Below are 23016 nucleotides of genomic sequence, written 5' to 3' on the forward strand. Positions count from 1 at the left end.
TACTTATGGGGTGAAGTCCTGGATTCAGTTTGGCATAGGTTTAAAACAATGCATCTACTATTTATAGAAAGACCTTTAAAGGTCCAGACTAATTAATAAATGAGATCCATTTTGGAAATTTAAAAAATTACCGGGGGCCACTTAAGAATTCCATTTGGGGAGTCTATTAAAGGCCATGTCTGAAAGAGATTTGTACCCATCTCCCTGATGTGAATTTTTCATTCACTGCAATGTGCCAGACCATTCTCTACAATAACCTTTTCTCTGTTTTGAACAGGGATTAGAGTAATATATTTGACCCTTTAGAGCTGCCTGGGAGAGATGTGGATCCCCGTATTCAATAAAGTGAAATATCCCACCGGTGTTCGAGGGTTAAGGCCACCATGCTAAAACGATTTAACACAAGTGCCCCGATGATTTGGCTCATTCATTCTTTGCAGAGAATTCTCTTTTATAATTCAGCCGAATTATATAGGCTTAATCACAAGAGTTTCTCATCCACAGTACAATTAAGGGAAATATTTAGCTTTGCAAACAAAGCAAGTTAACCTGGTCACATTGTGCATTATAGGAAAATTTATTATTGCATAAAAAGCAGTGTAAACCTACAGAAGGACTGGTAATTATAGTACACTGATGGTCTTTGTTGCTTTAATTCCAAGCAGCCAGAATGATTAAAGTGAATCTTAATCGACTGCTCCATTAAAAATGCTGGCAGAGGAGTTCCTTTAACCTTTCCCATTGATTGAACACAACAATCACCATTCAATTATAATGCAAAAGGACATTTGTTATATTGTACAAAAGATGCATAAGCCATTTCCTTTAGCTCGAGATAATCAATGAGATGACTTCTATCACAGAGAAAGTCAACTTACCATACCTGCAAGGAAGGTATTTATATGGAGCAAAGCTGACCAGGCAGATATGTTTGGCCTCCTCTGGTTTCTCCCCAGACAGACAATGAGTTTTTTAGGTGTGATAGTTGATGATGGATGGATGGATGGATGGATGGATGGATGGATGGATAGATAGATAGATAGATAGATAGATAGATAGATAGATAGATAGATAGATAGATAGATAGATGCTATCATTCAAGAGGGCCGTTACATTAATAACTGTTTATTCACTAGCTACTGGTTTTACCAGACTAAAACGGCTTAACAAGGAGAAATGAATTTGCCTGCTCCTTAGACCTCACAAACAGTCTCGCACATTGGCATTACTCCTACAGACTCCTACTTATGGGAGTCAGACCCTGCACAGAAGACTGCTGGCAACGTTCACAGCAAGGCCTTGACACAATTCATTCCAAAGCTGTAAGCCAGGCTGGAAAGTCTGTGGCTTATAAGTATCTTTTATCTAACTCTGGAACCAGCCCCCTCACCCCGGGAGGACTGCCAAATTTAGCAGCAACCACTGAACATTTGAAGTGCATTTTCCTGCAGACTAACTAAATAAGGAATGCTAAGCTTTTGGACAAGGTTAACTCCTCTAAAATTGAGGGGTAGAGGATGGGAGAGAGAATAACATCCAGATCTCCAAACCCACCTGCCCCAGTAGGTCCCTCCTTGTTACATGACCTCTTTATGTCCTTGTTCCAGCCTCTGACTGATTTTAATCGATGAGCTTGTTTTCAATTATTAATTTTTTATTTATGCCTTAATGTAAACTTTGATAGACCTCAGTAGACAGTGACATAATATGTCGAATCAAACAATCAATCAACTATTAAATTCCAGAAAAAGAGTTATCCTCCTACGGGTGCAAGAACTTGCCCATCTCTGCTGAAAAACCAACACTGAGAGGTAGGAGGGCTGTTATCAGTGTCTGCAGGGAGAAGAAACGGGGAATAAGCCACCAAACATTCTTCATGACATCATGATGCCAAATCCATAATTTACATACTTAAGTCAGATGCTGGAATTCAAGAAGGTAACGGTGGAGTTTGCACTGTGACATCCCCGCGTGTCATCACTTTGACTTCATCCCATTTGCTGTGAGTGCTGGTGTCCTGTTCAATCTGGAGTCTGTTGGAGGAACACTTATGACTGGAAAAAGAAATGGAAGGGAAGCTGTTGCAGGAAATCCCAAAATGTTGGTGATGACACTTTTTGGCTGAGAACATTGGGAAGAATTCATTTGTCCAGATTCATTATAGATTAAAACTGTTCACACAGGGAATAAAGAAATATGATTTTATCCATATTTTGTATTGTTTTGGATTAATGTCATTCAGAACATTCAAAAGTAAGTCTTGTTTAAGAGGTACTAGGTCTATAAATACAATCAATAAATTGTGGTGAAGGCCAGCCTTGCTCCATGCAGACTTGCAAAACATTTGTTATTTTGATTTGTCCAGTTTTACTTTATTAACATCTAGCATGCATTAATTTTTCAACAGAGTCAGAAGTGTCTGACAGCAAACAGCTAGTGATTCACACATCAATACAATTCTTTGACAATGAGTAAGGCTGCAAGCCAGTGAGTTTAATTAAAAAGAGAGGGGGGAGTTTAGAAAATGTAAAACTGTTAACTAGTGCAGTAGGATTTTATTAAAAGAATAGTTTCAGCTTTTCCATTCAAATGATATATGTTCACACACATAAATATTTATATTTACAACTCATGTGATCACTAAGGAGGCTTTAAATGGGGGGTATTCTTTTCATCACATGGGTGGTTCAACTTCTGTATAGTCAACTGAGCCAATTCACTTGTGTGTCTCCATCGATTTCCCATCATTTGACTTTTTCAGCCCCTGATGATTCACAGCTGAATGTGTGAACAAACACCCATTGGTTTCTGAAATGTTATGGGAGTTCTTCCCATGGTGAAGAACCTGTAGTTTCTCCAAACATTAAAGCCATCGGTGATCTCATGCATGTGCATCTCCTATGCTTCAATGTGAAGATCCCTTGTGAGGGTGGAAGTACATGCAAATAAGCGCTTCTCCCCAGAAGTGAGAATTTTCAATATATGGAATGGATCCTATGGATATATAGGAGTCCCATATTACATTGGTATGCATGAAGAGAAAGGATGTCTAATCTCCACTGGAAAGGATCAGAGGTAGCCCCTAGCTGTTGTCAAATGCTTCATTTCATTTAATTTCTTGAATTTGTATGCCAACAAATGTGGTCAGACTTATGCATGACAAGTTCCAAAGTCTATGACATTTGAATTATCTGAGGAAGGTGAGTTATGAAATTCAAAGTATTTAAAAGGGGAAAATCAATGGGACTGTTACTCACATCCTATCCACAAGGAGGTCCATGCACTGAACTGAACATATTTGGGATAGTTGATTGGAGATATGAGAGATTTGAGCATCTTGATTAGAGATCCAAATTTTTGTGGAACAGCATAAGTGTCCTTGGAGTAAAACAGGACTTCGGTGCCCAAACTGATTGGTGCTAGCCTTACTGTTAGCAGAGAATTCTGCACAAGACGTGGCAATGAATTAGGCTCATAGCCTACACTGCACCTTCTCTACCTCCCTAAAAATGTTGTGTGAAAGCCTTAATTGACAAAAGCCCTGATAGGCAGGAAAGATCAATATCTATGGGCTCATCTGGTCACAGCCACAGCATGTGTAAGATTGCAACTTGGAATGTCAGAGAAATAAATGGTAAAGACTATGAATTAGGAAATGAAGGGAAAGAAAGAAAAATAGATTTCTGTGGGCTTCTGAAACTAAGAGAAAGGAAAATTATGTAATAGAAATAAGTAAAGGTAGTCTGATCTTGTGGAGCTGATGAATAGTTGCAAAGAAATGAAAGTGCGGCTTTAATTATGAGTTAAAGGGCTAACATGTATATGAGCCAGTATGAATTAATATCACCTAGGTGGTTGTGGCAATGTAGAAAGTAGGAATCCACAGGCTGGAGTTAGTTGCAAGTTGCATTTCAGTGAATGGTGATAACGGAGGAACCAGATATGAGTGGGGAGGAAACTTTTGCAGTATTCTGGATGAAGGTGACTCAGGGAAAAAACACTTTCCAGTGCCAAGATTGGCTAGCCAAAAGCCAAAAACAAAAGTTTATGGTGACTTTAGGCCAATTAATCTCCAGCCTATTAAAGAGGGCTGTTGCTGGGAAAAATTGGAGCAGGGAATGCTATCTGTGCCACCTTGAGCTCTTGGGAAAACATGCGTCGAACAAACAAAAAAGTAATAAAGTCATGGCAGACCTCCACTGAAGCAAAGGCAAACAGAGTTAGGAACTTGGTTTCTCCCCAGCTTCACCCCCATGGATGATAGCCTTATCTTATAACTGACAGATTTTGAGCAGTCAGCCCTGCCTTTGAAGAGACACCTTGAATATCCTCTTACCTCTAGTCTCCTTGGGTCTAAATGATGCCTATTTCTTTCCATACCTGTGTTCTTGTTCTCCCTTTCAAATAGGGATGCCAAGCTAAGCTGGACTGTTCCAGCCACTAACTGAGCCATAACCTAGATTAATCCAATCTAGGCATCAACCTTGGGAGTATTTCGCAACTCAAATGCACTTCATTGAGAATACTGTTAGGTGACTTGATGGCGTGGGATATGACTGAGAACATGTTGCTCCTGCAAGTCCTGGAATATATAAAGAAAATGAATATTTTAAGAATTGCTTGACAAAAATGGTCTTGGATGCATTCCAGCAAACGTTTAATGGATCAATGTTAAGATTAAAACAGGCCAAGATCAAAGATAGGCTATCAGATTCATGTACATTTTTATATTCAGGCCAGTGCAGACACAGTGATTGATGCAAATATTATGAAGATGAATGCACTGAAAATAGTTCCATACACTCCTACCCTTATTCAAACATTGATCTGAAACTATCGTGCACGCATTGCATGGTTGAAGAGAGAGAAAGGAGGGAAGGAAGCCATACCATTGACATAAATGTCTTTGGACCTTGATTTCCTCTCCAATTTCTTTCCAGGGAGTTTTTCCTTCTTTAATGAGCCAGTTGTTTTCATTAACTGCTAATTACTTTTCACAAGCATATGAGGTCTGTGGGACACAGAGATTCACATTACTATGACACTCATAGATTAATGTACAGCTTACAGGAATCAGAGAATAGTATGAGATCCAGTCATAGTTAAGAAGAACACAGAAAGATCAGATCTTGGTGAAGCATTTGAGGACTACTAGGCAAAGAATAGGAGGAAAACTAATGCTCAGAAATTGCTGAACAATTCTTAAGAGGTTTGTGAGATGAGTTTTAAAGCAAAAGGTGCATTAGGTGAAGCATTTAAAAATGGCAAAAAAGCAATAGATCTCTTTTAAGGATCAGAAATGACATCAAGTTCTACACATGAAACAAAGAGGGTTTTTTTTTTTCCTGAGATACATAAATGTTTTCACATAATATATAGTCATATACAATATTTTGAAATACGAATTACTGTAGGTCCTCAAAACACTTCATGTAGTTTACATCAGTAATGTATTTTTTTTAAAGAAATAATGCTTGCACTGGAGAAAGAACACTTTTGTGAAGAAATACAACTTCTATGTTGCTTCCTTAAAGCAAATTGTATTCCATGTTCCTTGCAGATCAAGGCGGTCTCTAGTTATTAAAACAATTCTATACACAAATGATAACTTTTATAAAAGGGAGAAGATACAGGATCAAAAGGGCCAGGGGCACTGACCTTTAAAAAAGATTTAAGACATTTTCTGGAGTAAAATGTCTTAGTAAACTGGAAACAGGTACAAGGAGACCTGCTTCTTGCCAGCCATCTGCTTTGGTACTGGCATTTTCTGGGAAAGCATTTCAATGTCCTGGGGGTGTCTACAGTCCCGGGGTTCTCCAGTGGTCTTCTGGGACGCAACATGCTCAGGACTGGCATGGCCAGTGCATCAATTCATTATCCTCCTTACCCCAAGAGAGCCAGCTTGGAGGGGGTGGGGGTTTAGGTGCTGGACTGGTACTGGGGAGCCCCAGGTTCTAGCTGCCCTCAGCCACGGAGCCTCTCTGGGCTGGTTTCTCTCTCTCTACAGCCATCCTATTTCACAAGGCTCTTGTTGTGGGGAGGAGACCCAGTCTCGTATTGAACTGAGATGTGAGCACGTTCCAAATAAAAATACTCCTGCTATGACTTTGGATGAAGACACACACACACACACACACAATCTGATTTAACTCCTGACATTTAGAGGATTTCTATTTTAAGACTGAGCTGATCCCCCTCTCCCCTGCTCTTTTTTCACAATGGCAGGAGCAGAGCCCAATAAAGGACCATGCTTTGCAATGGACTATAGGCCAGAAACCAGGCTGGATCAATAGCTCTAGCTCTGCATCCATATCTCAATTTCTGTCAAGGCATCAGCGACAAGCAGCTTATTGTGCAAGGCTCTGAAAATATGCCTTCCAAATGCACTATTGACCAACAACAACAACAGAAAGCATGCAGGACATAATAAGAAATTAAATGAAGCTGAATAAACACCCGCGCAGAATAGACATTAGCCTGAAACAATAAGGTGAAAGGAACAAAAGCATTTCAACAAGACTTTTGGGCTTCTGAGATCCATTGTTATTTTGGACAATTAGTACACATGCTAAAAGATCAGAAATGGGATCACAATGAATGGACAGGTCTTTTGCAAGTTATAATGGCACAGGGAGACTTGGATTTGCAGCATAAAGGCAGGGAGTTATCTGCACATACTGTAAATATAGAGGAACTCAAGACTCGGGGCCCAGTCACTCTGCGTCCCTTCCCTCTTCTCTTTCTGGATGAGTTTTTCTCCCCTTTTTGGAACTGATCTATGGTTGGGTGGGGGAATCTGTCCCATAAGTAATTCAGATATGCCTTTCTTTTGCCTCTGCACATAGCTGCTTGTCTTTCTGCATACAGATCCTTCCTTGGCAGTCAGTGGAGAATGATTATGGCTACCAGATCTGAGATCAAAGTTAAGAGTTAGAATTGTCTGTACCTCTGTGCTGCCACCTTGTGATCCTCCAGATGTTTGCATCCAAGATCTGGGAGTCCAGAGAAGAAGGGAAGAGGAGAGGGGAGGGGAGGGGAGGAGAGGAGAGGAGAGGAGAGGAGAGGAGAGGAGAGGAGAGGAGAGGAGGAGAGGTGAGGAGTGGAGAGGAGAGGAGAGGAGAGGAGAGGAGAGGAGAGGAGAGAAGAGAAGAGAAGAGAAGAGAAGAGAAGAGAAGAGAAGAGAAGAGAAGAGAAGAGAAGAGAAGAGAAGAGAAGAGAAGAGAAGAGAAGAGAAAAAAGAAAATGGTGTGGCTTGTTTGGGTCAGTAAACCAGCCGCTGAATAAATTGGCAGATGAAGGGCTAAATTTTGAAAAACCCATTTGCTACAATAAATGCAAACTATTATTATCTTTGACTCTTTTTGGGATTCTTGAAATACAAGAAGAGCTGTGTAAATCATCACGTTTGGGCTGTGTGCATTTGGAGGAAAAATGATGTCTGAGTTCAATGATACTACCTGAGAAAATAAGTGTACAAACTTTGATCTAAAGAAAATTGCTATATTTTACAGTATGCGAACCCAACCACGAGGATTTATAGTTCAATCTGTTAATGCACTCCACCTGGCAGTTTTATGCATTGTGAATTTAAAGAGGAGCTCAATGTAACATAAGCTTTACAAGCTGGGGAAATATTATTGAAATGAAACATGAACGAGAACCATTTAAACAATAAAATAATGTGTGCTGGCAATAAATTCTTTCTTTTCTTTTTTCTTTTTTTGGTATAAATAAAAAGGCCAGAGTTTTATATGCTGAAGTTGGATGAGGTTCTTGGAAGATTCCGAGGAATGAAACTTTGTTTTTTTAAACTGGATAATCCTGTAGGTTTTGATGTCCACTTTAGGAGAATTAAAGAGACAAGCGTGGATTATATTTGGGAGAAGGGGAAAGGCTATTCCTTTCCCCTCCATGCCCATACATATTCATACTCTGGTCTACTTTCTGCAGCAACATTATGGCTAATGCTTCTTAAGTGAGTTTACTGTTGTGGATGCTCCTCCTTCATTAAGTGAGAACATTTGGAATGGTGAGTTCCTTGGGAACAATGGCCCTTATCACAGGAGTGGGGAAAGGATTATTGGAAGAACTCATTTGGTGATTGCCCCAGGTTTTTTGAAGGCAAATTATGCGTGCCAAATTCAAAGTTTTGCTTAGGATGCTTTGAAGTTAATTACCCTTCCCCACCCTCCAAAGAAAGGACCAGTTGTCAATGCTGGACCAAAATTATGTCTCCAAGGTGTCGTTCCATCCAGGCTTCTGTCCAAGTCTGAGAGACCTGATTAGCATGTCAAAGTTTCCCTCTTTAAGAGAGTAGATTGCTTTCATCCATAACCTAGCAGAGCTCAGCACCGTTAAAACCCACCTAAGGAATCCAGTAATTGCTAATAATAGCCAGTGTGGTGTCCTTGAGGTGTTGGGCTGGTCAAGTGCCTTTGGCATAGAGGCTCATTGGGTCACTTTGCCAGCTACTGTCTCTCAGGTCAGGTGATCTCACACAGAGCTGGGTTTTTTGGAGGAAAATGAAAGGAGAGAGGGTTATCTAGGCCACCTGCAACTCCTGGACAAAAGCTGAGATATGAACCAAGCAAACAACTAAATAAATAGTAAGAGTCACTCTGTGGTAGCTCCTAGATTACTTCTCCTACTGCTTTATGTCTTTGCCAACTTGGATTCTTGCCTCTTTTTCTCCAGTTCAGCTAAGGTGCAGTTCAGATTTTTTTTATTATTATTATTTGATTTACTGTATGGTTATTCCCTGAGTAATTATTGATTTTAAAAAAAATCTGTTTGATTTATTGTTTATGTTCTTCAACATTGCTACTGTGGGTTTAGCTTTTTGAAAATAGTGTGGGCCATAGGTTTTAAAAGAAAAATAAAATGTTCATAAAAGTTAGCAATTCATAAAACACAAAAGCATCATTAGAACATTGTTTTTCTAAAAAAGCTCCATATGATTAAAAAGCAATAGGTTGCCCTCAGTTAAAACCTACCAGAATAGCAAAGCTTAGGACAGAATAAAACTGACCAGAATAGTTAGATCAAATGCAGAAATGTGGGCACCTGCCAAGGGAATTGCAGGAATTGCAGGAAACAAGCTAGTCTGATTTCCCTTAGCAGGGAATTTTAAAACCAAAAAGCAGCCATCAGCGATCCTGTTCCTATCAGGACATAATTTCCAAGGAGCAAGTCCGGGCAGCACAGCTATTCCTTCACAATAGAACTTCAATTATTTATCTAAAGCATCTCTATGCTGTTTCCCATTCTAAAGCTCAAAGTGGTTTCGAACAGAATTCAAACAATTAAAACTTCATCTTGAGGCAATTAAAAAAAAAAGACAGTAAAACATTACATAAAAAACAGGATCAAACGAACAAGGAAGATAAACAATAGAACAATAAGATACAGAGTAAAAGAATTGCAACCAGAAGACCCTGGTTTCAGCCAGACGCAACTAAAACCAGTTCCAGGAATGACTACACTGTACAAGGATGCTGTCCAAAAAAGCTGTGTTTGACCCGTATTTTGACTTTTGCAGGTTGCGTTAGACATTTCCATCCAGGTACCTCCAAAATCTGCAGCCTGTGGGAGAGTGCAAAAATTCATTTTTTTGTCCATCCATACATCTGTTTATCTTTCCGTCCGTCCATCTGTCTCACCATCCATCTGTCTCTCCATCCATCTGTCTGTCTGTTCGTCCATCTGTGTGTCAGTATGTCCATCCGTGTATCCATAAGTCCATCCATCCGTCTCTCTGTCCCTCCGTTTGTCTGTCCATCCATCCATCCATCTTTCCGTGTGGCTGTCCATCTGTCTGCCAATCCATCTGTCTTTCCGTCTATCTGTTGATGTGTTTGTCTGTCCATCTGTCAGTCTGTCCATCTTGGCAATAGTAGAGTCTTCCCACTGGTTCTCCATCCATCCATCCATCCATCCATCCATCCTTCCGTGTGGCTGTCCATCTGTCTGCCAATCCATCTGTCTTTCCGTCTATCTGTTGATGTGTCTGTCTGTCCATCTGTCAGTCTGTCCATCTTGGCAATAGTAGAGTCTTCCCACTGGTTCTCCATCCATCCATCCATCCTTCCGTGTGGCTGTCCATCTGTCTGCCAATCCATCTGTCTTTCCGTCTATCTGTTGATGTGTCTGCCTGTCCATCTGTCAGTCTGTCCATCTTGGCAATAGTAGAGTCTTCCCACTGGTTCTCCAGGGCGTCTGGGCAAGAATGTCATTGGCTCAGTCATAAATAAATATGACAGTCATAAATATGACTGTGCAACAAAAATTAAAATTTTCAGAAGGTAATATTCTTTTGAATTACATACCTATTACATGGACATTGGCAACTGGACAACATAAATAGATTCTCCATGCCCATCTTCCACGCCCAAAAGACTGCTATTGCGGCATTGGAGAGATGAATGGATGGCCCCCTTCCCTCAGTGGACGGAAGACCTGATTGCGCTTGCCACTTATGAGCAGATTGCCCAGAGACGCAGACTTTGTGTGGACAAGTATCATGGAATATGGGACTTGTTTATACAAAATACAGTAGGTTAAAAAAAATGATAGACATACAAATATATTAGAAATATATATGCATCTGAATAATATTTGCATTAGATAAATATATATAAATTTGTAACAGTTGTAACATACTATACTTTGTTTTTTTCTCACCCTTTTTTAAAGCACTCTTTATGTGTTGTTCCTTTTTGTGAGAATGCATATATTTGCATTATAATTATTTTTGTGGGGGGGGGTTGTTGCTGTTTTCTTTGTTATTATTTTAAAATTTTAAAAATCAGTTAAAAAATAAAAGGACTGTCATCAGCTCGAAGGCAAAATGATGCAGAAGCTGGAAGATGGGTTGTGGTACTGATTCCAGATTGGATTCCAGATTCATTTTCCTGAAAAAGGCCAGGGGTTATGTTTATCTCAAAGCCTTGTTTCCTCAGGAATTTAGGGCACAGCCACCCGGGGATGGCCACAGATTCTGGGCAGGTGCCACGTCTTCAACAATCCTAATCAGCCGTTCTGAATCTGGTGTGAAGACAGGGCGGATCCCACAAGTTGTGTGTGCGGCTGGATAAGGGAGTGCCGCCATTCCTATCCCAGCAAATGGACCCGAACGCATTGCTCTGCTTTGCTGTTTCTATAAGGAGTGAGCCCTCTAATCCCAATTTGACTTTTGGATTATCTCCTGTTACAGGCTGAACCCTTCAGTCAGGAAAGGCTATTCGTGAGCAATGCGCATGGTAATAAATGATCTGATCCTGCGCTCACATTCAGCAATATTACAGCATGACGCTCTACTTAATGCTGATATTTCTCCTGCTCTTCCATGTTTTCTGGCCACTCATCTTGAGCTCTCAGAGGTATGACATTCTGCCAAGACCCTGAGTAATCTGTAGCAAATCAACAATTTCCATATCATCGGCAAGAGAAAGCATTTCAGACTTGTTGAACCCTGGTTATTATAGGCTTGAACAACTCCTGATATAGGAGAAAGATATGCATGATTATGCAGTCAAGTGGAAGTGAGGCTGAGTCCAGCGTACTGCAAATCTAATTGACAATTGTGTTGCCCTTCTCGGGCGGTTTAGGAGAAGTGGCGAGGTCAACGGCAGCGATGCATCTCGCGATTGGGGAGGGCGGGGTGGGAAGGAGCTCACCTGCTTGGTGGCTGGTCTTAAGTTTCTAGGGTAAAATGACAGGAGGAGATTTTATGGAATAATAAAAGGTAAAAATAGCACTTGTAAATGAAGCAGATTATTGTGCAGATGCTCCGGGCAGAAGATGGATTCTGTCTTCTGTGAAAGAGGCATAGTGTAGGTGAGTGAACCAGATTGCACTTCTCTTTCAAAGCTGCAATCCATGGGTTTTATGGCAAGGTGCAGGCAGGGAGGGCTGACCCCCAGCCCCTGAAAATGAGGGGGTGTCCCCGAGTTGTTGGGAAGTACCCACCCATTCAGAAAATACTTGGTGTATGCTTAGGTGTGGAGGGAAAAAGCACCCTAAATCTGGAATCAGTGGGAGAGAAGATAACAGGCAGGACAGCCCTGAAAATATGGATGGGAAGTTAAGTTTGGTGATTGAAGAGAAAGAAGCAACACAGTTTAGGAGCTCAGGTGTCTTGTGGTCTGAAGGGTTTCTGAGGGAGTAAAATTGAACTCTGAGGATGCGAACACCCCTGAGTCCAAGTTCTTCAGGTTTATTTTGGATGATAAGGAAGCTTCTAACTTTCAAATCATAAGTAAAATCAGAAAGCTGTGGCCATTTAAATACTGGCGAACCAGAACTTCCAGCATTCATGATTACTGGCACTCAATAATGTTCAAAATGCAATTGTAGCTCAGTGAATACACCACAAGAGATGCTATGTTCCTTTGCTTATTTCTATATTTATTTATTCAAATGATTTATATGACACTTGCCATGCTATGTCTCCCCAAGCAACGTAGAAAAATAAATATATTCTTCAAAACACCCGTAATGCAATAAGAAGATCTGCCTGTCCCGAGTCCTGCTGTGCTGCCTCAACATGACAGGGAGGGCTGAGTGAAGAATGCTGGGAGTGGGTGCCAAGCGTATGTATTCCCAGCAAGTCACCCAAGGCGTGAAGGTCACCCCAGCTTCCCAGCTAAAGCCAGCAGGCACCTCTACTGGGCAGCAGCAATAAAGGAAGATGCTGGAGGCAGAGGGCTACTTTAGTGCAATGGCAAAGGCTTCATTTCATACTGTGCAGGAGAAGGCAATAGTAAACTCCTCCTGTATTTTACCAAGAAGACCACATGGATAGACAACATAAAGTGACCGACAATATAGTGCCTGATGATGGGTCACTCAGGTTGGGTGGCTGAGGATCTTTTGGAGTACTTAATAGTGTTTACAACATGGATTCATTAAAGCCTTTGGGACAAGTACGCCTTATTGTCCCAGCCCTTGGGCAAGGGCAGCAAGAGTTCCTTGCTGGATGTTGACTACATAGATTCTTGCATTGTAGACCAGATTTGCCATGTTGTTCTTCCCTTTCCCGGTTGGTTTCTTGTTCTCTATTAACTTCTTTTTCATTCTGTTTATTGTATTGTTTGCTGCCCAGAGTCATTCTGGGTGGTCAATATCAGTACCAAAGAAAGGAGACTTACTATCAAATAAGATCCTTAATTTTACATGCTGGCAAAATAATGCTTAGGATCATCCAATGCAGATTACAGCCCTACGTGGAAAGGGAAATGATGCATGCTGGATACTTAAGAAAGTCAAAGAATACCAAAAATAAGTCAAGATGTGCTTCATTGATTATAGGCCTTTGATTGGGTCAACCTTGTCAAGCTGTGAAATGTCCTTAGGAAAATGGGAAGCCCAGAAGATCTCATTGTCCTCATGCAGAATCTATACATAGGACAGGAAGCCACAAACTGGAAGGAACATGGTGAAACAGACTTGCTCCAGGTTGCCAAAGGAGTGAGACAAGGCTGCATATTGTCCCCCTATTTAGTCAACTAAGGTGCTGAGTATATATTAAGGAAAGCTGGATTGGAAGAAGATGAATGTAGTTTTAAAACTGGAGGAAGAAACATCAGTAACCTGCACTATGTTAATGACACTTCCCTGATAGCCAAAAATGCAAATGATCTGTAAACTCTAGTAATGAAAGTCAAGGAGCACAGTGAAAAAATGGGACTAAGATTAAATATAGAGAAAACCAAACTAATGACAACAGTATAGTAAACAGCCTTTGAACTGACAATGAAGCACTGGATAGGGTGAACTATCAATGATCCTATCTTGACCAACAGTCAAGAAATATGCTGCAGATCAGCAATTTGTAAGATAGCAAATAAGGCCTTGGAAAAGCTACTCAGTTGCCCTGATATCTCTATACCTACAAAGAACAGAGTCATGCAGGCAGTGGTTTTCCCTGTCATGGAAGCGAAAGTTGGACTTCAAAGACGCAAGACAGGAAAAGTGATGCTTTTAATTATGTTGGGAAAGATGGAAGGAAACAGAAGATGTGAAGTGGGTGAATTCAATTACAGCAGGGATAGGTGCACCATTGGGAGACCTGAGGGCCTTGTTGGAGACAGAATATCCTGGAAAAGTTCTTTCTACTGTATGTGGTTGCTCAGAGAACACCAACATAGTGGCACATAATCAATCAGCCAATCAATCAGGAGATTACATAAACTAATGACAATAAATTGAAGTACAATATCTTCACCATGAGATGTCAAATGGCAAAGAGGACAAAACATTTTCAGCACCTGTGCTCATCATAAGACCAAATTCCAGCTTGTCTTAAGACCAAATATCAAACACCAGTGGGTTCTAAATGTAGGAGAAGTTGGTGGAGTTGGAAATATGTGTGTTTTATTGTGATTCTAGTACAAGCATATTCCATAAGCCACCTATAAAACTTCAAAAGCAGGAAAGCTTTGTGTGCAAGGGGAGTGAACTAGATGTATTCAGTATTGAAATGATAGGCTAGTGAAGATGACCTCCTGTAACATAAAATAATTCACTTCATTTCTTGGAAAAGAGTCATATGAACTGCTATTGTTGGGGTGAAAGATCTAATAGTTCAGTGACAGAGGATATGCTGGGGAGCAGGAAAACACATGCATGAAATTTGGAAAACTATTGCCAAACCTGTTGATAGAAGTAAAGGGATCAGCTAAAATTGACTCATTACAAGTCAGCTTCTTAATATTCTTAATAGTACCTAATAATGTACTATTCTTTTATTCTTAATAGCACCTGATAATGTGATTTGTTACTGAAGTACTTGTTTATATGGTACAATTTTATGAACACTTCTGACCTGACTTTTGTAGGAATAAAGCTTCTGGGCCGTGGACTTGGTTTTAGTTGAGTGTAATATTTCTAGTGTGCTAGGCTGGAGAAAAGGGTCATAACTGCTTTTTCAATGCTCTACAGTTTGTTTGGATATTAATTACAAAAACGAATGTCTATCGATGAGCTTTAAAATATGTTTCTTTTCCATTTTCCAGTTTGATCGCATTCATTCTAGATAAAAATCAGCCGAGCGTGGCTTTATTGCTGAACACAATAAACACCATATACCATAAACACTGTAAACACTATAAATAATTTTAAAAAGAAAGCTGTAGGCTGATGAATTGAAAGAGGCATTGAAGACGTACTTTCACAACTTCCTGTTTCTTGAGCTTTGTTGCAGAAATTTTCTAACCACCTTGAAGGAACCAAAGTGATTGGAGATCTGCAACAAAAGCTCTTTTTTAATTGTTGGCATGCAAAGAATACAGTGATCACTGGGTCCCTCGCCAAGAAAAGAGGCCCAGAGTCCTGAGTATTTTCCATACAGGATTATATATGGGTGGGAGGTTACACTGATGTCACACAGATGTCACATAGATGTCATGACTAATTAATGATGACCACTAGAAGGAACAGCATCCTGCAGATAAGGTGGGCAGATGGCCCTTTACCTGGAGACCCCAGTGCCTTGAAGTCATCATGAATGGGTCTGTCTGCCCTTCTTAGCATATCAGTAGCAGCAACAGCGTAAACAATGTGCATCTGACTCCTTTTTATCAAAGAAATGGGATGACCTCCTTTGTACTTTTCTCCCAGGAAATATCAAGTCTGAGGCTGGTTGTCTGTCTCCTCCAAGCAACCGGCACAAGGTCACTGACTTACAACAAGAATATATTATTGACAAGTAGAAGGATATGATTGCGAAGACAGGCAATCTTAGCAAGGAAATTCAAAAATTTTTAGGTTTTTTACACATCTACCAAGAATGATAAAAGGTCCCTTCTTGTTGTTCATATTTCCAACATAAATTTGAAGTGCCTTTATACATTCCAGACAATTTCTCTGGTGACATATACCAAGGGTACATTATTTTATTAAAATTCTCTTTAAGGTTGTAACATAGTGTACACCATGTTTCAACCACATATTTTCCCATTGTTCCATCTGTATATTATAACCAACATTTTAGCCCACTTTATATACATTCTTTCACTTGTTCTTGTTCTTTCACTTGCTGAAATGTTTCAAATTTCAGTAAAAGTTTATACATTTTAGCAATTATATGTTCATCATTTGTACACAATTCTATTTCAAACTCATTCTTACAATGTTCAAAACCATAAACTCTTTTGTCTACTTTAAATCTTTCTAGTAACTGTAAATAAGAAAAACACTGGCAGCCACAGCCCTCTGCCACCAGTTCTTCTCTTGATTTTATTCTGATCTTTTGTTTCCTTTTTATTGCCTCTTTTGAATAGTATATAGATACTATATTGTTTTACAAACAAAAGACCAGAACATCTCCTCACCAGCAATCGTCACCCAGATAAGCAGAGATTAACACCAAGATTATCACCAGACAATCAAGCAGTGAACAATACCCTAATCAAGGAACTACCAGGGAGGGAAAAAACAAACAAACAAACAAAAAAACCAAACCAACCCCCACTAACACTGGCAGGGCAAGCCACTATATAAACAGAGAGTAAACCCCACTCCGTTCTAGCACTGAGGATGTTACCTAGCCGGGTAATGAACCGTTTGCAAGAAAACAACCAAGCTCAGAGAACCCCAAGGACTCCACACTCCAACCCTGAGGTACATATATTCTCTTCTATTTGTCTTTGGTAATATCTCTATTTTAGAAACCTTAATAGCCAAGTTCTTTGAAATCCAAATCATGTCTATTCTTGAAAAAGATCTATGTCTTTCAGAAAAGTAGATACACTCTCTTGAATTTCCACTTTTCTGTCTCCATATATCCACTATTCTGTCTCCAACCCTAAATTATTCATCAAATAATAATAATAAAAAAACTTTTGGCAGTTTGCCTTGAGTAATTTTAGTTGCTCAAAAGTTCTATCCAGTTGTGGGAAGACCACTCCATTCCAATCCCCCATCAAACAGCAATTTTCATAAGAGAAACCCACTAGTATCTCCGTAAGTCCTTTATAGAACAGTACTTCCTCCTCATATGGAGCACAAATTCCCATATCAAAGTCTTAGTCCAATGCAAATTAACTTCCAGCCCAACAAATCTACCATGCTCATCAGTCAATACAAGTTCTGGTATTAATTGGGGATTTATGTACAAAACAGCTCGCTTTCTTTCTTTCTTTCTTTCTTTCTTTCTTTCTTTCTTTCTTTCTTTCTTTCTTTCTTTCTTTCTTTCTTTCTTTCTTCCTTTTTGCTCCTGCTGAAATAAATTCTTCACCCAAATTTTTATAAATCAAATATTTATGTCCTTTTTTTGAATATGTCTCTCTTCTAGGCAAATTATATCTTGTTTTAATTTTTTCAAATAATGAAATATTTATTTCTCTTTTGAGGAGCATTTGCTTCATTTATATTCCACGTTAAGCATTTGTAATCTATAATCAAACCAAAAATTTAGAAAAATCAATACCTGTAGCACATAGTTCAGTATCATCCCTTTCAGTTTCCTGTTGCATCTGTTGAAGTTTTTGTGTAGTGTCATCTGAAAACCTCTGTTTGAATCTCCTCCAGTTCCTCTTTAAATTTTTCTAGAAATTCCCTCGCCTTCTGGACAGAATTCAGTCAAAACCTCTGCTGTTTAAAAGTAAAAAATCAGCATCTTCCAAATTTGTCCCATCAAAATGGAATCTTTTCCTGTTTTAATCTATAAGTCAAAAAAAGAATACTCTTTTCTCTAATGCAAAATTCTAATAGGAATTTCTTTAAGAACAATTACATCTGTGCTATCAATCTTCAGTCATGTATTAAAATGCTGCTGCAAAACTTGGCCTCTAGTCTTCTTCCTGACAAAGTGCACTAAAACATCCCTCAGAACATTTCTTATTATCGCAAATCTTGTATTTATTCTGTATGCTATATCAATTTCTGCCTCTGCATCCTTCTCAACCCTAACCCAATTAAAAAAAAAATTGCTAAAGCTTTAATGACATTTTCTCTAATATCTTCTCCAGACTCCTCTGGGATTGCTCTAAATCTCAAACAAAATTCCTTCTCTCTCAATTCCAATAGAGCTAGGTTATCTAGTTCTCTTTTCAACTCTCTGTCTATAACTTCTGTCTTACTGTCCAGAATTTCCACTTCGCCAATAATTTGTTTTACACCTCCAGACATTTGTTTTACAGAGCTTTCCATCTTTTTCTTTCATCTCCTCTTTCATCTTTACAAGTCTTTCATCCATCCTTTTTTCAAAAGCTGTCAATTTAGTATCAAGTGGTTTAGTCAATTTAGTATCAAGTGATTCAGTTAACTTACGGTCCAGTTCCTCAAACATTTTCTAAAGCAAATCTGGTGTAATTCCTGTCTCTGCAAGTTGCTCTAGTGATCCTCTCCTCCCGTCTGCTATTTTTGCCACTGTTCTGGTGGTTGTCATTATGATATTATAGTCCAACAATGAAAGTGCCTCAAACAAGGAAAAAAGAAAAGGCAAGCTCCCCCCCCCACACACACACACACTTTCTTTCTCTCTTTTGTCTTTCTGTGCTCTTAATGCTTTCATCTCAAATGGCATTCTGTAGTTATAGTCAGCATCACAGTCTGGCTCATATTAACTTTATCTTCTGTTTTGTAAAATCTGCCAATTGTCTGCACTCTTTAATAGTAAACCAAAAACATTCCCCCAAAGGTCTGGTTCATTTGCCTATTTTAATTCTAATTCATTCAAAAGCACTTTCACCAAAAATATAATCTTTCAGAACAACTACCCCCTTCATCTGTTTTAAATTTCCTTACATCCACTCTTTGTTAAGCTTTTTTCCAAAAGTTTTTAAATCTTTAAAAACTTGTTTTCCTTTATTCCTTTGTAATCCAGAAAAACTAATAACTCACCAAGTGGAATTTTCTTATCCTGCTGCTCAGAAAAATCTCTCTTTAGCTGTAAATTAGTTACATGCAAAAGTGTTTAAGAAACAAGGCTCATGCTAACCTTGTGTCCATATAGGCTGCATTACAGCTGTGAGCTTGGTTGAAACCCCCCAACTCCCAGCCACTCAACTCACAAGCTGACCACAAAAACCTCAGTTCCTGAGTCTACTCACAAGGACCAGCTGTCCAGAGTGCAAGTGGGCGATCTCATGATCTCTCCTTATCCAGAAAGACTGCGCCAGCCAGAATTCACTGTCTGGCCACCAATCTCCACTGCAGTGCTGTCCCCACTCCTTCAGGCATATCTAGTTCGCCATGAATCCTCATCAGACATCTTTTCCTGGCAGTGCTATTTCTTAATTAAACATGGATGGAACTCTGGATAACAAGTTGCCCTTAATTTGTATACAAAGTAGACAGTTAAATATGAAAATGGCCTGGCAGTAGAGAAATCTACAAATATAACTGATGACAGATTCCATTATAGCCTGCTAGTGCTTATTAAGATATGTACAAACAAAACAGGAATTGTCTGAGTATATCTCTTTTGGCAAACAAAGGAAACTTTTAATTGTTTTAATCAGCATTTGCTTTGTCTTTCCAATGACACAGAAAAACAAGTGGGGTCTAATTACAAAAATTATTCTAGGGAAATGGTTTTTATAAAAACTTTGTGTGAGAACTATGCAACTCGTGTCACAAAGTTGAAATATTAAAAAAAAGAATCAACTACTCACTACTACAGATGCAAAAAGTTCAGGTAGTCTGTAATGCAGCGCTTACAAGGGAGCAAAGCTGTGAGTTTGGACTTCCTAACCAACCACTGCAGACATGTATATACCTTGCTTGCAAATTTCAGTTCGATGAAACATACGCTACACTGTACAGTCAAAATACTGAATCAATTGTCCCAGTTACAGAAGAAGAAATAACCCCGGTTATTAAGTTTTTCTTTTTAGGTACTCCATTTTATGAGGTCCAAAAGGTCAAACTAAAATCCCCCTAATCAGGATTTCCACATAGCTGCATAGCTGTAGACACTTTTTTCCATCTGACAACTTGAGTTCTGAATCTTTTGTGATTTTCATCAAGGTCTTCTAATGAAATTGATTGGAAGGAGATTTTAGGCAAAAGGAAGCCATTCTTTATGTAGCATGTAAGTAACCTGTGAAATTCATTGCCACAAGAGGCGAATATGTCCACTAACTTGGATAGATTTAAAGAAGATTGGATAGAGTACCGGAAAGCAGGTCTATTCGTCTTGAAGACTTCATGCTCCTTTGGGCCGGGGACAGCAACCCCTTCCCCACCCCCAAAATATCAGCTGGAGAGGGCTAGCTTTCCCTCACTTGCTTGTAAGCAAAAGGAGCCTTCTGACTGTCAAGTTAGGTAAATCAAAATCCAGCTTGTTAGGAAGAAACAAGCTTGTGAAAGCAGTTTAACAACATAATTAAATCTGATGAAACCAGTATCAAAATTCAGAAGAACTAAGAACTGAAAACTACATTAACAATTAAATGGTTTTAAAAGCTAGGAAAACACTTTAAACAGTTTTTAAAAAATACAGTAGGTGAAAGAAAAACACATCCTGACTGCTAGCTGAAGGCCAGAATGGACACTCTTCCTTTTATGCCATTAGAGTTGGAACATATGAAATCACTGGAATCCACTGAAGGTGAGAGGGGACAGAGATCAAAATGAAAAAAAGTGATTCAAAATAAAGCAGGTTTCTTTTTGCTAATAGGTGCATGTGTTTTATTTATTCAACACAAATGTATTATTGGAAAAATTATATCTACACTATTTGCAATATATAGGTTGATCTTTAAATGATCCACTTACAGCAATTATAGTAATATCAGAGATGTTGACCCTATGTGCTATTATACCATTGGACAAAGACTCTCTTCTTGGTCTAGTTAAATATCCCATTAGGGGTTCAAGACTGCAGTCCAGATGCACGCCTAGGAATGAACTAAAATGGTCCTGATGCATAATAAATTCTATCAGGAGAGAGATCATTGCAATGCAACCTCATTGATTATCCTTAATCTCTTGGGCCGCAATCTCATGTTGGCTTCAATGTTGTCAGGATGATTTCACTCCTGCTTTTTCAAAATGGGACATTCCTGATTGAAACCCTTGCAAACTTGTTCTGGGATCTTACCTATCCACTCTCAGCTTCAGTGTGAACCCACTGGATGAGCTCACCAGACATTTTGCAGTAAAATGTCAGCTTCAGTCTGATGACACCTCTTTCTTGGGTTAATCAGTGTCTGGGTTGGTGGCTAGGAGTGCTTTTCAACGTCTTAGCCCACCACCATCAGGGTTGCCTGGGGACAGCGGTCCATGCTGTAGTAAGCGACTGGTTGGATTGTTACAAAGTATTGCTCATGAAGCAATTCTGGAAGATAAAGTTTCAAGTAGTAGAAGATGCATCTACCAGGATTTTAACCACTGTGGAAGCTGGAGTTACATTAAAATGACTCAAAAAGAGTTCTGTTGGCTGTCTATTCAGCACTGAGCCAAGCAAAGGCTGGTGTCCTTAATCCAACACCTGAAGAAGTGTGTTTCTGTTACCCATTAGTTGATGCTTCCTTTTCCATGCTGTTTTGGTGCATTATGTAATATCAAAGGAAAATATCTCCTGTCTTCTGGAGCATCCTTCTTGTGGTAGGTTGCCTCACTATTGATCTTTTCTCCCTACAATTAATATAATACAGCTAAGTGCACTTGCCAATTTTATTTAACCTCTATCTTTGTTGTTATTGTTGTTGTTATTGTTGTTAGGTTTTATTGAATTTGTATTAGCAGGTGACACCAGTCAGACCTTCTTGTCCTGACCTTAGCTGGGTAGCTAAGTAGGCTTGGTGCATGCTGCAGGGGGAGATACCGAAGAATACCGAACTTGGAAGATTAGACAAGGAAATGAGAAGTCATTCTGGAGAAGCCGATGGCAAATCAAATTTACTTCTGTATTGGTGCTAAGAAAACTTCATGGACATATTCATGAAATCACTCAGAGTTGTCCTCAACCTGAAGGAGACACCCCTTATGAGATTTGCCTTTATTATTTTTTTACATCTCCCTCATATTAGAATACAGAGGGCAGTATAAAAATATTTTAAATAAATATTATAAAATAAGAGATGGACAAATCCATACAGACAAGAACACTTCAAGGATAAACGTTCCTCTAAAATGCTGGTGGAGGACTTCAAGATCAGAAACATTGACTGGCTGATCCTTTTCTGACATTGTTGCACTGAGTTTGAAAATCATCCAGAACTGACAGATGCAAAGTTTGGGTACTTTTTCCACAGATGATAATTCTAGTCAGAAAACATTATGATGCACATTCATATTTTCATGTATTCTGGAAGCATGGAATAGTAATTCAGTCATGGGAATAGAATTCCCATAACTGCAGTTGCTCCAGCTGACTTCAAAATAATATGGTTCTTCATTCCTTGGAGGAGGAGAACTGCGTTAATCTATGGCAGCAAAAATTAGAAGAACAAAGTTGATTCAAAGGTCTAATAAGTTTTTGTAAGCTTTATTCAAAGGCATCAGCTTTCGTCAGCATCACAAAAGCTGATGTCTTTGAATAAAATTTGTTAGCCGTAAAAGGTGCTGCCAGACTCCTTCAAGTTTTTCATTCCGAACAGTTGCCAGGGAGGAAGACGGCATGCACTTTAGTTAGGGAAAATAAGAATACAGTCTATACTAAAAATGGATCCACCAAGTAAATTCTCAAGACCTTTTTTTTAGTTTGAATAATTTACTCACATATGCTAATCTTGAGGAAGAACAATTAGCTTCAGATCATCAGCAATTTTTCTTACCCATCTTTTCACTTTTGCCAGATGTTCACCATTGATTTCAAAGAGCATATAAATGTCATGTCTAGAAACTTGCAAAGTGATAGAATTCACTGAAGAACTGGATTTTGCAGAACTATAGGATGTTTGTTATTTATGTCATTTCAAAAGTGCATGTGTCACTCATCAGGAGAAAAGCTTTGTAAAGTGACTTGCATTACCAAATCCCAATATTTTAACCAAAAATACCCAGCACTATATAATAAAAAGCATAATATTATTATTATTACTACTACTACTACTACTACTACTACTA

Source organism: Python bivittatus, unplaced genomic scaffold, assembly GCF_059951505.1.
Source record: "Python bivittatus isolate LINGU-HERP-01145 unplaced genomic scaffold, Pbiv_v1 ctg000210_np1212, whole genome shotgun sequence".
Lineage (NCBI taxonomy): Eukaryota > Metazoa > Chordata > Lepidosauria > Squamata > Pythonidae > Python > Python bivittatus.